The sequence below is a fragment of the Triticum dicoccoides genome, chromosome 2A, assembly GCF_002162155.2.
Source record: "Triticum dicoccoides isolate Atlit2015 ecotype Zavitan chromosome 2A, WEW_v2.0, whole genome shotgun sequence".
Classification (NCBI taxonomy): domain Eukaryota; kingdom Viridiplantae; phylum Streptophyta; class Magnoliopsida; order Poales; family Poaceae; genus Triticum; species Triticum dicoccoides.
The window spans coordinates 626,715,746-626,733,576 of record NC_041382.1 but is presented as its reverse complement, the minus strand read 5'-3'; positions in this window follow the sequence as shown (position 1 = coordinate 626,733,576).

Below are 17,831 nucleotides of genomic sequence, written 5' to 3'. Positions count from 1 at the left end.
GGGCTAATGCAAAGTCATTTTTACTGGCCTTATTGAAGACCCGACTCATCACTTCATAATGAGTCGGCCCTTGGGGGCTACCAATGGTCCTGTCAACAATTCAAGGTACACAAGTTAAATCCATTATATTGAAGGGTCCATTGCTCAGTTGATAAAGCACAAAGCTCTTAACCTTGTGGATGTGGGTTCAAGCCCTACGATGGAGGCTACACATTACTGCTCAAATCTACATGATTATATTTACATAGTCCCTGCTTATTATTGCATAATGACCTGGCCCTTGGGGGCTACTCTAGTGGAAAGTTTTTTATGAGTATAAGGAAAATTACAAGTCCCAGGCTGCTGCAAGCATGACAACCCGGCACTTGGGGGCTACATATATGGAGTATTCAGTTTTTACTAGTGACTGAGATGAACAACATGGATTTCTTCAAAGTGGCAGTAATTATACGGAAACAAGTCTCAAATCATCACTATGTTCTGTTCAAGACTTGGGGGCTACAGGTAACACGGATATAAGGGAGAAATATTTTCAAATTCTCTGTTTTGGGCAAACCAGATTGTCCCGGCGTCACCAATTATTATGACCCGGTGTCTGCAACAATCATAACTCGGTTGTCATCAATAATCATGAACCGGCATTGGCAACAATCATGAACTGGCATTGGCAACAATCATGACCTAGAATTATCAGTTTTTATAACCCGGCAATGGTGGTAATCATAAACCGGCAAGTCCTACATCTTCAAGCCGGCTAAATATCAGTTGAATATTTGAAGACCAATATTTTTTCAAGTCAGAGCATTGAAGGCCGAGTCAAATGGATTCTTTATTTACAACATTTTTTCTACAAGCTAAATTGATTACGAAGCTGGTCTACTGACCCAGATTTTCCAGAAGGAGGAAATGACAAGGACTTAAGGATGATCAGGTGCCGGCTTACAAAATATTTATCCCGGAGCACAACCTGTCAAATTTGTTCTTGTGTTTATATTGTAGATCAGTTTAACATGGATAAATCCAAATTAAACTGGGGGCTAATGTCGGGGATATACCCCGCGGTATGACCCTGCCGAAAATATGACCTGGTCGGGCTTGGCGGTTTACTTGAGACCCAGTTGACACTTGGCGATTCACTGGCGACCCGTCCTGACGAGATGGTTTACAAGCAACCTGTCTGAACATTATGACTCACTAGTAATCCGGCGGGCATGATAGACGGATGACAAGGCCCAAGGCCCAGAAGGCCGGTTTATGTTAATGGTGGTCCGGTTTAAGAGCAAAAGCGTGAGGAATATTTACCTACAAGGAGTTAAAACCCGGATTTGTATCCGGTTTGTATTAGAAGGTAGACTAGTCCTAATCCTAATAGGAATCCACATGTAATCCGCCCCTCTAACTTATATAAGGAGGGGCAGGGCTCCCCAAGAGGGACAAGCAAGAAGAAACAATCTCTAGGGCTAGACACAAAGAGCCGGTTTACCGGCGACTCCCTCATGAGCATAATGAGACCTAGCCACAAACATCATGTAGGGCTATTCCGGATGATGTTTCCCGAGGCCCAAAGCTGTCTAAATCATTGTCTTGTGTGATGATCCACCTCGCGTCTCTCGTCCCGATCAACCCCTCTCAAGCTACCACATAGATGTGTTGGCCTCACTACTAAGTCCTCACACTAGGACATCTGTCGTGACAATTCCACGACAGGATCCATGGGCCTTCTATGGGCCATAGGATCCATGGGCCTTCTACGGGCCGTCTCATCTATGGGCCATCTACGAGCCGTATTGTTGGAGATATGCCCTAGAGGCAATCATGTATGATGATATTTCCTATGTGTTTATGAATAAAGATAGTCCTTGGACATTATCAATGATGTGTATCAGCAAGTATGTGACTTGTTTGTGGGACTATGCATTGTATGATGAACGTCCTAAAAGGTCCCTAGTCGAAAGGGTTGTGTGGACGCGCAGCCGACTAGACTAGCATATGACACGGTCGATGGCTTGGTCTCACTAGCCATGGAGCATTGGATGCTAACCGGATAATATGGACTTGGAAGGATCTGGTTGGATCTGACGTAGTCGGATCCGAGTTGAGATAAGGTCCGAGTCGGACAGACCCAACTATGAGACGTAGCGACGTGTCATCTGTGAGTCTCTAGTACAACATATGTTCTATATCCTAAGACCCGAGATGGCGCATGTACTCGAGATGGTGATAGACCTTCTTTGGGCCGACCAAACGCTACTCCGTGACTGGGTAGTTACAAAGGTAGGTTTCAGGCTTGTCCTGACCCATGCTGCGAGACATGGTCGAGCAAGATGGGATTTGCCCCTCCGATGAGCAGAGATATACTCTAGGCCCCTCGTGTGATCCGACCAGGATAAGCATGGCCATGCGACAAGGATTATGAGATAATCTGGTTTGTGGTCGGCATCACTAGCACGAGAAAGAGGTCGGGCTAGCACAAGGATGACAGACTCACCTTGAGCCCGACATATATCGTGTGGCAAAAGGAATGGAAGTATGATGTACAGGTTTGCCTAACCAACTTCATAGTTTGCTTGGTGTTCGGCATGCCTTGCTAGGGGCCGCTACCAACCGTGCAGTTCGGAGGCGATCCGAACTGCGACCAAGCTGGCTTGAACCTAAGGGGTCGCGCGCTTAAGGGAAGGAACCTACGAGGTCGGATCCGAGGACACTGGTCGGATGTGATCCGAGTTGTGTTCGGATTCTGGCTGAGTAGACTTATGGGCTTCAGGATCCGTGCAAGGCCCGAGTGTTGAGCCCGCGACGGACGCCTATATAAAGTGGGGGTGCGGCACACTCATGCGGTTGACCGCTTCGGTGCTGTCACTAGGGTTTGCATGTGTTGCGAATAGATACCTCCACTCGCCACCGATTATGTGATCGGACCTAGCAGTCTGCCGCACGATGTTCCTTCTACACGCGCGAATACCGTTAGAGGTAGTGCACCTGCGCCGCTCTAGCAAACTTGTACGTGGGATCCGGTGACCGGCTGTTCGAGGGAGATCGGACGAGGAGGAGACGATCCAAGCGGGCACGCTGCATCAACTCTTCTTCCGCTGCACGGCACTGCGCGTCTAGTGGTAACAAACTATGATCCATCTCCCGTAGCATCTTCTTGGTTGTTCCGCGCGTTGGAAAATTTTAATTTGCAGTCGACACACCCTACCATAGAACCCAACAGTGGTATCAAAGCCTCTGCTATAGGATTTGAATTCGGATCGTATGCATATTAGATATGTGGCGGCAATAGATGAGATCTGTTGTCGTTGATGAGATCGGCTGTGTGCATGGTTGATGAGATCAACTGTACATGGGGATCGATGTGGCTATGTTTTCTGATGATCGAAGTCGATGAGGTCGTGACACAACCAACCCCTACCGATCGGTATCCTCCATCAGGGTTAACAGTGAAACGTAAATCCGAATTGGACTCGCGATGATCGATGAGATCGGTCAGATCGAAAAATTCGGCGGGACCGCCTTGTGCGTAGTGCCTTGTATTTCGTACACGATCACTCAAACCGGTAGAATGTGATTCTATGTGTAACTTTGTTTTGCAGGTTTGATGTGATTAGTATGGCTCATGTGTATGTGATGCATGTGTGTAATTTATACACGGCCTGCGTGTCATATTTGTCGACCGGCAGGAGCCAAAGTGTTGTCATTATTTATACACGGCCTATGTGTAACGACCTGCGTGTCGACTTGTGACTCTATGTAAAATTCATTACTAGCTGTAGTAGTTGGATAATAGAGATCAGGTTGGTGGCTTGGCGTCCCGGCGTGACAAACAAGATGGAGTTCCTAGATGGTCATCGGAGTCGGAGCTGGCCTGGAAGAACATCCATGAAGGAGCCATACTATTTCACAATATATGTTTTATTTGTGATTGTTATGCTTCTTGTTTTCTATGCATGTTAGAATGATAGAAAGATCCCTCGTTAATATCAAGAAATTTGCCATTCCCGATGCTGCACCTTCACACGTTAAGTACGTCTAGTAGTGGGCTCATAAAATTGGAGTGCTGCTAGGTGTCCTTGAACTGAAGGGTTCGTGTCGTACGCGGACATGCACTGCATCAGGTTAACTTGACAAGGCTATCAAAACGGTTTTGGGCCTTGTGGCAAAGAAGGTTGGGGGCCGGGGTATGAGATACCTTCCCGACCGACAGGAGTCGTATAGAGATACGATTAGCAAGTAGTTGCTTACTAAATAGGCATGTTGTCCAGCAGTGATGCTAAAGCTCACTAGTCACATGTGCTAGTCGGATCCTGAATCACTGAGAGCTTGCAGAGGGATGCCAACCTCAGTGGGAGTATTTGCATTTAAGGTTAGCTTAAATTACTCTACATAAACACATTGCTTAGTGATTGCATATTTTCTATTGTAGATCAATGGCACCACATGCTCAACCCAACTTTGCATTGAAATCAATTCTGGAAAAGGATAAACTGAATGGAACAAACTTTACCACCTGGTATAGAAATATGAGAATTGTTCTCAAGCATGATAAAAAGGAACAAGTTCTAGAGGACCCACTTCCAAAGGAACCTGCTGATAATGCTAGTGCCATAGCTAAGAATGCCTACCAGAAACTCGTTGATGAATCAACGGAGATCAGCTGTCTGATGCTGGCTTGTATGGAGCCCGATTTGCAACAGCATTTCGAAAATGTTGAGGCTTACGATATGATTGAGAGTCCCAAGAGCATGCTTTAGACACAGGCTAGGACCGAAAGGTTCAACGTCTGGCGATCCTTGATGGATTGCAAGATGAAGGAAGGTGATCCACTGAGCCAACATGTGATCAAGATGATCGGATATGTGCAGGCTTTGGATCGTTTGGGTTTCCCGCTCTTGGATGAGCTGGCTACTGATGTGGTTCTGGGTTCTCTTCCGCCCAGCTATGGGACGTTCATCTCGAACTATCGTATGCATGGCATGGATAAGAAGCTCACCGAATTGCATGGGATGCTCAAAATGGCAGAGCAAGATATTAAGAAAGGCACACATCAAGTGTTGATGGTGCAAAAATCAGCTAAGTTCAAGAAGAGTTGGTCCAAGAAAAAGGCTAAGGCAAAGGGCACGAAGAAAGTAACCTCCGTCGTTGCACCAAAGTCTGGACCAGACTCGAAGACCATTTGCTATCATTGCAAGGAGACCTGTCACTGGAAGAGGAACTGTGGCAAGTGGCTTGCAGAGCAAGGAAAGAAGGCCAAAACTGCTTCTTCGGGCAAAGGTACACTTGTTGCATATGTTATAGACATTTACCTTTCTGACACACCTAGTAGCTCTTCGGTATTTGATACCGGATTGGTTCTTCATATTTGCAACTCGATGCAGGGGCTGGTAAGAACTAGGCGTGTGGCACAAGGGGAGATTGACATCACGGTCGACAACAAAGCAAGAGTTGCTACGTTGGAGGTCGGCACGATGCAGCTCCAGCTTCCTTCTAGATTTCTTTTGGAATTGAATAATTGTTATTACATTCCTGCACTTAGTCGGAACATTATTTCTGCCTCATGCTTGATGAGTCAGGGTTATGAATTCAATTTAAAGGACAATGGTTGTTCGTTTTATTTGAATGGTATGTTCCACGGCTATGCACCCATTGTTGATGGGCTATTTATATTGAATCTAGAACAGGAACTGGTCTATAACGTGAATGTCAAGAGGCATAAGCCTAATGAGATAAATCCGACATATTTCTGGCATTGCCGTCTTGGACACATTAGTCTGAAACGCATGAGAAGCTCCATGATGATGGGCTCCTAACCTCGTCCGACTTTGAGTCGTTCGAGACATGCAAATCATGCTTGCTCGGCAAGATGACTAAGTCTCCTTTCGCAAAGAGTTGTGAGAGGGCGTCCGAGCTATTGGAACTTATACATAGTGATGTGTGTGTGGTCCAATGAGCACAACTGCCAGAGGTGGCTATCAGTACTTCGTGACTTTTACCGACGACTTGAGTAGATATGCATATATCTATTTGATGACGCACAACTCAGAAACTTTTGAAAAGTTCAAAGAGTTTCGAAATGAGGTTGAGAATCAGCTCGGCAAAACTATAAAACTTCTACGATCGGATCATGGAGGTGAGTACATGAGCTAGGAGTTTGATGATCATCTAAAAAGCCAACGTATAGTACCTCAGCTCACACCTCCGGGTACGCCACAGCGAAACGGCATGTCAGAACAGAGGAGTCGTACCTTGTTGGACATGGTTCGATCTATGATGAGCAAATCGGATTTACCCTTATCATTCTAGGGATACGCTCTAGAAACTACAGCTTTCACACTTAACAGGGTACCATCAAAATCCGGAGATAAGACACCACATGAGATGTGGACTGGGAAGACTCTCAGTTTGTCTTTTCTAAAGATTTGGGGTTGTGAAGCATTTTTCAAGCGACTTATATCAGAAAAGCTTACACTCAAGTCAGACAAATGCATATTCATGGGATATCCGAGGGAAACCTTGGGATATAGCTTCTACAACCGGGAAGAGAATAGAGTGTTTGTTGCTCGGAACGGGGTTTTCCTTGAGAAAGAGTTTCTCAGTAGCAAGGCCAATGGGAGTACGGTCCGACTCGAAGAAATTCGAGTGCCACTCAGGGATGGCTCAGCGGGTGATGAGATCATACCAGAGTCAGTCAAGGAACTCGTAGTGGAAGCGGCACCGGAACCACGGACGTCGGAAAGTTGCGCAGAGTGCGTGATGTATTGTTGCTAGAAAGCAATGAGCTGGCCACATATGCGGAAGCGACAGTGAGCCCGAATTCTGAGGCATGGCTAGAGGCCATGAGATCCGAGTTAAATTCCATGGATGAAAATCAAGTCTTGGACTTGGTTGATCCGCCGCCTAGCGTAAAGGCCATTGGCTGCAGATGGGTCTTTAAGAAGAAAACCGATGTGGATGGAAATGTTCAGATCCACAAAGCTCGGCTTGCCGCTAAAGGTTATGGACAAGTTCAAGGAATTGACTACGACGAGACTTACTCGCCGGTAGCGAAGCTAAAGTCGATGAGGATCGTACTAGCTATAGCTGCATATTTCAATTATGAGATATGGCAGATGGATGTTAAAACGTCTTTCCTTCACGAAAATTTAACCGAGGACGTGTATATGATACAACCCGAGGGTTTTGTCGATCCGACTATCACTAGTAAAGTATGCAAGCTTAAGAGATCCATTTATGGGTTGAGGCAAGCATCTCAGAGTTGGAACATTCATTTTGATGAGGTCGTCACTGATCTCGGTTTCATCAAAAGCAATCAGGATGCTTGTTTATACAAGCAGTTAAGTGGGAGCTCGATTGTGTTTTTGATCTTGTATGTGGATGACATACTACTGATCGGAAATGATGTTTCGATGTTGAACTCGGTCAAGGAATCATTGAGTGGCAAGTTTTCAACGAAGGACCTTGGTGAGGCAGTTTACATTTTAGGCATCAAGATCTATAGATATAGATCGAGGAGGCTGCTCGGCTTGAGCCAAATCACGTACATAGATAAAGTGTTGAAGCGGTTCAACATGAGTGAGGCCAAGAAAGGGTTCTTGCCTGTCTCACATGGTATAAGGCCAAGCGAGACTCGGAATCCTTCGACATCTGATGAGCGAAGAAGGATGAGTCGGATTCTGTATGCCTCGGCAAATGGATCCATCATGTATGCCATGATATGTACACGACTTGATGTTGCTTTTGCAATAAACCTAGCAAGTAGATACCAGGCCAACCCAGGTGAGAGTCATTGGGCAGCGGTAAATACCATTTTGAAGTACCTGAAAAGGACAAAGAGATGTTCCTAGTTTATGGAGGTGAGGAAAAGCTCGTTGTAAGGGGTTATGCCGATGCTAGTTTCCAAACCTACAAAGATGATTGTCGATCACAGTTCGGATTTGTGTATGTCATAAACGGACGAGCAGTGAGTTGGATGAGTTCCAAGCAAGATACAGTGGCCGATTCTACCATAGAAGCCGAATACATTGCGGCTTGTGAAGCTGCAAAGGAAGGTGTTTGTATCCAGAACTTTCTGGATGATCTTGGTATTTTCCCAGCCTCGGTAAAACCATTGGACCTTTATTGTGATAATTCTGGTGCCATCGCACAAGACAAGGAGCCGAGGGATCACCACAAGACTAGACACATAGATAGGAAATATCACCTGATACGAAAGATCGTAAAGAATGGTGATGTTGAGTTATGCAAAATTCACACAGATGCAAATGTTGCAGATCCGTTGACTAAGCCGCTTCCACAATCCAAGCATGAGGGTGCGTTAAAGCTATGGGCATTCGATGTCTATTTGATTGACTCTACTGCAAGTGCGAGACTATTGGAGATATGCCCTAGAGGCAATCATGTATGATGATATTTCCTATGTGTTTATGAATAAAGATAGTCCTTGGACATTATCAATGATGTGTATTAGCAAGTACGTGACTTGTTTGTGGTACTATGCATTGTATGATGAACGTCCTAAAAGGTCCCTAGTCCAAAGGGCTGTGTGGACGCGCAGCCAACTAGACTAGCATATGACACGGTCGATGGCTTGGTCTCACTAGCCATGGAGCATTGGATGCTAACCGAATGATATGGACTCGGAAGGATCTAGTCGAATCCGACGTAGTCGGACCCGAGTTGAGATAAGGTCCGAGTCGGACAGACCCAACTATGAGACGCAGCGATGTGTCATCTGTGAGTCTCTAGTACAACATATGTTCTATATCCCAAGACCTGAGCTGGCGCATGTACTCGGGATGGTGATATACCTGCTTTGGGCCGACCAAACGCTACTCCGTGACTGGGTAGTTACAAAGGTAGGTTTCAGGCTTGTCCAGACCCATGTTGCGAGACATGGTCGAGCAAGATGGGATTTGCTGCTCCGATGAGGAGAGATATACTCTGGGACCCTCGTGTGATCCGACCAGGATAGGCATGGCCATCCGACAAGGATTATGAGATAATATGGTTTGTGGTCGGCATCACTAGAACGAGAAAGAGGTCGAGCTAGCAAAACGATGACAGACTCGCCTTGATCCCGACAATATATATCGTGTGGCAAAAGGAATAGAAGTATGATGGACAGGTTCACCTAACCAGCTTCATAGTCTGCTTGGTGTTCGACATGCCTTGCTAGGGGCCGCTACCAACCGTGCAGTTCGGAGGTGATCCGAAATGCGACCAAGCCGGCTTGAACCTAAGGGGCCCCGCGCTTAAGGGAAGGAACCTACGAGGTCGGATCCGAGGACACTGGTCGGATGTGATCCAAGCTGTGTTTTGATTCTGGCTGAGTAGACTTATGGGCTTTAGGGTCCATGCGAGGCCCAAGTGTTGAGCCAGCGATGGATGCCTATATAAAGTGGGGGTGTGGCACACTCATGCAGTTGATCACTTCGGCGCTGTCACTAGGGTTTGCATGCGTTGCGAATAGACGCCTCCACTCGCCGCCGGTTGTGTGATCGGACCTAGCCGTCCGCCGCAGGACGTTCCTCCTTCACGCACGGATGCCGTTAGAGGCGGTGCACCTGCCCCGCTCCAGCGAACTTGTACGTGGGATCCGGTGACCGGCTATTCGAGGGAGATCGGACGAGGAGGAGACCATCCACGCGGGCGCGCTGCATCAACTCTTCTTCCGTTGCACGGCATTGCGCGTCTAGTGGTAACAAACTGTGGTCCATCTCCCGTAGCATGTTCTTGGTTGTTCCACCTGAATTTTAATTTGCAGTCGACGCACCCTACCATAGAACCCAACACGTATAATCATTTTGCCAACCATGGGACGTACTATTTGTGGACCAATGACGGGCCGCAAAATGGGCCGTAAATGGGCTAGATTGGAAATCGTCTGTTTTATGGCCCGACCATAACAGGCCATTAATAGGCTGTAATTGATGATGCTACGAAAACAGCCCAACATGTTAACGGGCCACAAGCAGGCCGACTGCAACCACGAGCTGAATTTGGCCCACAAGCTGAACAGGCTAGTAACGGACCGTAAGTAATCGAATTCTGGAAATGAGCCCAAGAATAAATGGGCCCTTAGAAGGCCGACAGTTAAAACGGGCTGGTAACGGCCGACGGACTAATGGGCGGTTAATGGGCATAAAGCAATACACTATTCATTATGGGCCAGTTTCACCATGGGCCGTTAATGGGCCAAGATTTACAAATGGCCTCATATGGGCAGAAAGACGCCATGTGCCATACATGGACCGGAAGTTACAACGGGCTGGAATCATACTGGACGACCCAAATGACGCTACTGGGCCTAATTCGGGTAAGCCGTAATGGGCCGTGACCTAGCGGGTTGTAAATGGGCTATATGCTAACAGGCCGTAAACAGGCTTTCCGTGGGTCGGCCCACTACCTCTTTGACCAAGTCAAAAGGGTCGGCCTTTTCATCGGAATGCGCCTCTGTTGGGTCGTGCCATGTGTCGACATATCATAGGCGCCTCCTGCCCAATGAGTGGATGACATATGTCCCAACGGTGATCCAACACGTGTTTCCTCCGGCTAATGAGAATTTTACACGTGGAAAATCCCCATTGGTCTGGGCTGTTAACGGGTTACCGGATCCAAAACCGGACCCGGTAGCTTAACGGTGACCCGTTATGGTGGATGCCATGTGTCGGTCACCCTTGACGAAAGCACTTCCATGACGCGCCATTTGTCGTCATGGAAGTGGACACTTCTGTGATGATAATTTTGGTAATGTCATGGAACACTTCTACGACAGCACAGGTATGATTATCTTGATTCTGTCATAAAATCGTCATGGATGTACATGCATGACATAAAACGTGACCTACTGTGACAAACATGTATCATCACGGAAGTGTATTTTTTGTATTCTTTAGAGTTTGGCACATGCAAATGTACTTGGAACGGCAAGTAAATACCCCATATAGGTAGGCATGGTGGACTCATATGGAACAACTTTGGGTTTTATGGAAGTGGATGCACAAGCAGTATTCCCGCTTAGTACAAGTGAAGGCTAGAAAAAGACTGAGAAGCGACCAACTAGAGAGCGACAACGGTCATAAACATGCATTGAGATTAACCAACATTGAATGCAAGCATGAGTAGTATATAAATCACCATGAACACAAATATCATGGAGGCTATGTTGATTTTGTTTCAACTACATGCGTGAACTTGTACCAAGTCAAGCCACTCGAATCATTGAAAGGAGGGTACCATCCTATCATACTACATCACAACCATTTTAATTTCCATGTTGGCACGCAAGGTAAACCATTATAAATTCTTAGCTAATTAAGCATGGCATGATTAACTATAGTCTCTAATTGTCATTGCAAACATGTTTATTTCATAATAGGCTGAATCAAGAATGATGAACTAATCATATTTACAAAAACAAGATAGGTTGAGTTCATACTAGCTTCTCCTCATCTCAATCATTTCATCATATATCGTCATTATTGCCTTTCACTTGCACGACCGAACGGTGTGTATAATAATAATAGTGCACATGCATTGGACTAAGCTGGAATCTGCAAACATTTATTCAAAGGAGGAGACAAGGTAATATGGGCTCTTTGTTAGATCAACAATAATGCATATGAGAGCCACTCAACATTTTCATCTTGGTCTTCTCCTCTCGACCCCCCAAGAAAATAAATTCAAAGAAACACAGTGAAATATTTTTGGAGTATTTTCTTTTCTGATGAAAGTAAAACAAGAATGAGAAAAACTATTTACACGGGAAAGCTCCCAACAAGCAAAAGAAGAACGAGAAATCTTTTTGGGTTTTTCTTTTAATTCTACTACTAAACATGCATAGAAAGTAAACTACAACTAAATTTTTTTGGTTTTTCTTAAGGTTTATCAAACACACAAGAAGAAAGCGGGAAAAAGAAATAAACTAACATGGATAGTACAATGAAAAAGTATGAACACCAACAACTGAAATGACTGTGTGAACATGAATGTAATGTCGGTGAGAAATACGTACTCCCCCAAGCTTAGGCTTTTGGCCTAAGTTGGTGTAAGGCCACGGTTGGCCTAGTGGATATCAAAATTGTAGTCGGGGTTGTACTAAGATGCAACAGATACTGCCTGAAGGGCAGCAGCATGGAGGCGAGCAGCCTCCGTTGTTCTCTCATACTCGTTTGGCTCCTCTCTAGGTATAAAATATCTCCCATTTACCTGTCTGATAAGAAGTCCTCAAGGCCGGCATTTTGTACGTACGCACAGAATCCATCCATGAAACCCGCACGAACCATAAATTCATCTGATGGCCATTCACACGGCTTCACTTGAGCCTCCCTTGGTGGATCAAGGTCTGGTTCACGTATCGCGTGCCTCGGTGCTTGCTTCCTCGAAGAACCACATTGTTACATTCTCCTAGACATTTTCTTGCTCTGAAAAATTTCTGAAATTTTTAGTGACTCAAAATAAAAGTGAACCAAACTCAAAAAATTTGATAGCAACTACTCCTACAAGTGCCTAGAGGCTATATCATGCATCAAAATTACTTTGGACCCTATAAATTTGACATGCAAGCTCAAGAACAAGGTCACCACAGCAGTAAAAAATTGCAATAAATAAAGCACTAGAACAAAAACTAATTGGACCAATGGTGTAGTGATCCGACCTCAAACGGTCAAATCTCTATGTATAAGTGTCATCCCTCGATCGATAATGCTGGCACACACAGTAGTGGAGGATTTATAACAGAGTTCAATCACACACTTATTACATCGAATGTCTCAAAAGTGAGTACTTATTACAATAATATGGATGAAGGCCATCTAAATAAGATTACAGCGGATGCTTCGAGGGTAAATGAGTCCATCAACTCCAACGGCATAGCTGAGTGCATGACAACGACCTAGCGCACCTTACTCTTCGTCTGAAAACTATGCAACGTAGTACATTGCAGCCTGTGTAGGTCAACACATGGAATATGCTAGCAATATAACACTAAAGAGCAATGAACAAATAACAGCTATAACTATATGCATATACGGCTGGTGGAGGCTCTATGGTTATCATTTTTTGCGAAAAGCCAGTTTTTCCCTACAACAAAGGAATATATTTTATTTAACTACAAAGTTTGTTGAAAACATTGAGAATGGTAACCCCATATCAATCCCAAATTAATAATCAATAACCCCACAGATTAATTAAGTAAAGTGATGAGATCAGCATAGAAATTCAAGCACCAGATACTCAAAATGTCCATAACCGGGACGGCTAACCATGATTAGTTTATACACTCTGCAGAGGTTTGCGCACTTTTCCCCACAAGACTCGATCTCCTCTGTTGAATTTCTCGCACTACATGATGTTTGAGAAACGGATGACCGAGACACAGTCTTTTCGAAGAGGTCCCCATAACCGATAGATAAACCGGTACACCTACAATCCCCTACATCTACTAGCCCATCATGGAAAGGTTTCCCACAACTTACTCAACTATGCTAGAGCCCATAGTGGCTTGTGGCTGCACACGGAAGTTTCCAGCATGAATAACATAATGATCCCTTTGAGCCTGGGTGGCGAACCATAGGAAAAATCACACAGATACCCCAGGATTCTCCTTTGGATAACACTAGATTTCCCCAGGTGCCCACAAACCAATCCACCAGATGTGTGTTAAAGTAGCCACCTTAAGTAAACCCTTAGTTCATAATAATACTCACAACTGTCATGAATCACTCAAACCAAACCATGTCTACGAGCATAGCAAAGCAAAGTATAATAAGCGTAATGTAGTAACTCCCAAGGTTTGAATAAAAGGGCAATAGGTACTACCTCAACAACTAATTCCCAATACCCACATGTTAAACAGATCCTACTCATGCAATGTTTGAGGATTGAGACTAATGCATAAAAACTGGGTAATAAGGGATATGATCAAAGTGTTACTTGCCTTGCTGACGATCTGAAAACCCTAGTGACTCGTAGTAGCACGCTTCGCACTTTGGAAAATCTATCGTGAACAAACAATAGCATACATAAGCACTCAAGCATAAGATGCAAGGGTAAAACTCAAATGAAAAGATCCAAACTGAAAGTTCAACTGAAGAGCTTCGATTTGCAAAAAGAATCAACCAAATCGGAGCAACGAACTCAAACTACGATCAAAATAAGTTCGAAATCAAATATGCTTGCAACCAAATTTTAATTTGTCAAAACCAACAAGACGAAGATTTTGACGTTGGTTTCACTGGATTTGGACAAACGAGCAAAAAGTAACGAGGGTTTGAAGATCAGGGACTAATCTGTGAGAAAAGTATTCACGGATAGGTCCCTGGCTGAAAATACAATAAAAAGAAAACCTAACGAATGGACGTTCGCTATGAAAACCTAACTAACGAACGCGTTCGTTAAAATGAACTAAACAGAAAGCGTTCGGTAACTAGCGAACCCTAAAAAAAATAAAAACCGATCTAAACAGAAGAACGGAAAAAGACCAAAAACGAACCGGCGAACCGGGGCGGTTTTATACCGGTTCATGGCGACGGCGGTCAACGGCGGCGGCGGAACTCTAGCGAGGCAGTGAGGCAGCGACGGCGGCGGTGGCTCGCGGCGTGGGCGGCGGAGCGGTGGTGCGACGGAGTGCGGCGCGGCAGCAGACGGTGGCGGGCGGCGGCGCAGACAATGGCTTGCGGTGGCGGGGTGAGGTGAGGAGGAGGGCCGCGGTGGCTCCAGCTTATAAAGGCCGAGGGGGTGTGGCTTGCGGGAGGGGGCGCCGAGGTGGCTCGGGAGTCGTGCCCCGGCCGGACTCGGACGGCAACGGCGGTTGGGTCTCTCCCGCGCGGGAGGAAGGCGCGGCGCTGCGGGTCAGCCTGCTCGACTGGGCCTTCGGCCCAGTCGGGCGGGAAGTTTTTTCTTTTTTAAAATAAAATTTCGCCAGAAGAAAATCCTAATAAAATATAAAAAAATTCTAAAAAATACCAGAAACAATTTTCACCATCTAAAACTAATATTTAGAACAAAGTGAACATTTTTCTGGCCTAAAATGTAATTTTCAAAAATGCATATTTTTCTAATTCAAATAAAATGCAAATAAAAATAAATTTGATTTTAAAATTTCTTCTCCAATATTCGTCTCTTTTGAAGAAGTCATTTTATATTCTCTCTTTTATTTTGATTATTGGAAATAATTGGAGAGAAAAATATTAAAACCAAATTGATCCTCTTTTCAAATTTGAGAAAATTCAAATATGAAAATATGTGAAACCTCCAACTCTCTCCTTGGGTCCTTGAGTTACTTAATATTTCTAGGATCACAACCAAAAATGTAATTAAAACATGATATGCATATGATGACCTATGTATAACATCGAAATTGAAAATTGGGATGTTACAAATGGAGGAGTCACATACCGAAGAACAATCCCCCAAAGCAGTTTTGTGAATGGAGCTTTGAGCAAGGAGATCGAAAATGGCAGCAAAACAAGCAAGAACATGAGTTTGAGCTATGGAGTGATTTTTTCTAGAGGAAGGAGTGGATGGGTGCTGGAATAAGTGGAGGGAGTCCACGTGGGGCCCATAAGGACAGGGGCGCGCCTAGGGGGTAGGGCGCGCCCTCCACCCTTGTGGCCAACTGGTGAGGCCCCTTGGTGTGTGTTCAGTGACAAAAATTCTCAAATATTCTATAAAAAACATACTAAATTTTTAGGGCATTTGGAGAACTTTTATTTTTGGGACATTTTTTTATTGCACGGATAAATTAGAAAACAGACAGAAAATACTATTTTTCTTTATTTAATCGAAATAACAGAAAGTAAAAGATGGTTATAGAGAGTTGTGCTTTCTAAATTCATCCATCTCACGCTCATCAAAAGAAATCCATTAACAAGGTTGATCAAGTCTTATTAACAAACTTCTTCCGAATGACATGAAACCGGAGAATTTTTTTAATATCACTAGGTTACCTCAACAGGGATATGCATTTCCCTAACAATAAGAATATCATATTTATTTTTAACAGTAGGAAGAGGGAATTCACAACCTTCGATAGTAATAGTTGAAATTTTTCCAATAGAATTGATACTATGAACTTGAGGTTGTTTCTTCGAAAAGTGTACTTTATGCTCATTACCATTAACATGAAAAGTGACATTGCCTTTGTTGCAATCAACGACAGCCACTGCAGTATTCAAAAAGGGTCTACCAAGGATGATCGACATACTGTCATCCTCGGGAATATCAATAATGACAAAGTCTGTTAAGATAGTAATGTTTGCAAGCGCAACAGACACATCCTCACAAATATCGATGGGTATAGTAGTTGATTTATCAGCCATTTGCAAAGAGATTTCAGTAGGTGTCAACTTATTCAATTAAAGTCTATGATACAAAGAGAAAGGCATAAAACTAACACCGGCTCCAAGATCACATAAAGCAGTTCTGACATAGTTTCTTTTAATGGGGCATGGTATAGTTGGTACCCTTGGATCTCCAAGTTTCTTTGCTATTCCACCCTTAAAAGTATAATTAGCAAGCATGGTGGAAATTTCAGCTTTCGGTATATTTCTTTTATTAGTAACAATATCTTTCATATACTTAGCATAAGGAGGCATTTTAAGCATATCAGTCAAACACATACACAAAAAGATAGGTCTACTCATTTCAGCAAAGAGCTCAAAATCCTCATCATGCTTTTTCTTGGATGGCTTAGGAGGAAAGGGCATGGGTTTCTGAACGCATGGTTCTCTTTCTTTACCATGTTTCCTAGCAATGAAGTCTCTTTATCGTAACGTTGATTCTTTTATTGTGGGTTATCAAGATCAACAACAGGTTCAGTCTCTACATCATTATCATTACTAGGTTGAGCATCAACATGAACATCATCATTAACATTATAACTAGCTAGGTTCATGTTCATCACCAGATTGTGTCTTAGCATCGAAAATAGAAATATCATTGGGATTCTCAGGTGTGTCCATAGCAGGTTCACTAGCAGCATGCAAAGTCCTATCAGTTTTCTTTTTCATTTTATTACTAGGACTAGGTGCATCAATATTAGTTCTCTAAGAATCTTGCTCAACTCTCTTAGGATGACCTTCAGGATACAAGGGTTCCTGGGTCATTTTACCACCTCTAGTCATAACCCTAATAACATTATCATTATTCTTACTATTCAACTCATTAAGCAAATCATCTTGTGCCTTAAGTACTTTTTCGACTTGATTTTTAACCATGGAAGCATGTTTACTAATAATCTTAAGATCATTAACAGTTCTATTCATATAATCACCCAAGTGGTCAAGCATGTAAGGATTACGTTTCAATTGTCTACTAACATAAGCATTGAAGTTTTCTTGTTTAACAATAAAATTCCTCATAGTGATCAATAGATATAATCCCAAGTGACTCAAAAAATAGAGTTATGCTCCCCGGCAACGGCGCCAGAAAAAGGTCTTCATAACCCACAAGTATAGGGGATCGCAACAATTTTCGAGGGTAGAGTATTCAACGCAAATTTTTTGATTCGACACAAGGGGAGCCAAAGAATATTCTCAAGTATTAGCAGCTGAGTTGTCAATTCAACCACACCTGAAAGACTTAATATCTGCAGCAAAATATTTAGTAGTAAAGTAGTATGGAAGTAACGGTAACAGTGGCAAAAGTAATAGTAGCAGTTTTGTAGCAATCGTAACAGTGGCAACGAAAAAGTAACGAAGCAAAGATCAATATGTGAAAAGCTCGTAGGCAATGGATCAGTGATGGATAATTATGTCGGATGGCATTCATCATGCAACAGTTATAACATAGGGTGACACATAACTAGCTCCAATTCATCAATATAATGTAGGCAT